The following is a 744-nucleotide window of genomic DNA, read 5'->3' on the forward strand; positions in this document are numbered from 1 at the left end:
GCCAGGAAGGGCTGTGGCACGTGCTTTAGGGCTGTGATCTAGGGGTGAAATTTAATTTTAAAAAGTTACCTGCTTAACCTCCTTTATTTATATTGGTTAAATGATTAATAACACAGCTACTGCTGGGAGCCAGTCCCTGGGCCCTTTTGGTGGGGTGGGGGGAGGCCTATTTGATATGCCATGGAAAGGTCATGGGACTAGGCCCAACACAGGAACTGTAAGCCTCCTTTACTAAGGGAGCCCACTGGGGACGCATCAACTAAATAAGTGGGACAACAGGAATAGGAGTGAGGTCATGGGTTAAGAACTACATCATTGGACGAGGACACCGAACAGAGCACACCAGCCAGCACCCACTGCTCCCTGAAAGAGTCAAGGAAGCCTGTGAATACCAACCAGTAAAACTCTGTCTAGATACACAAACAAAGTAGTACCTGAAAAGCATCCCTACATTCATCTAGGCTCCTCCAGGCCAGAGCCTCCTTCCAGGTCTTATAGAGGTGGGGTTGGGGGAGGAGGCTGTGGCAAACCCAGCCAGACTCAGCCCACCCTGAAAGGGAGCACCTGTGAAGAGCCGTTAATGGCTTAATTAACAAGTCATTAGGCTGCCTACTGTTTTCCTCTTTAATCTCCTAGGCTATGAGTATTAGTCTATCCCTTCCCCTTTCCCTTCTCTTTGCTCCTCCCTCCTTCTTGCCAGCCTTGTCATCTGCTGGGGCACTGCCTGGTTTACCTTTCCCTCTT

Source organism: Alligator sinensis, unplaced genomic scaffold, assembly GCF_000455745.1.
Source record: "Alligator sinensis unplaced genomic scaffold, ASM45574v1 scaffold479_1, whole genome shotgun sequence".
NCBI lineage: Eukaryota > Metazoa > Chordata > Crocodylia > Alligatoridae > Alligator > Alligator sinensis.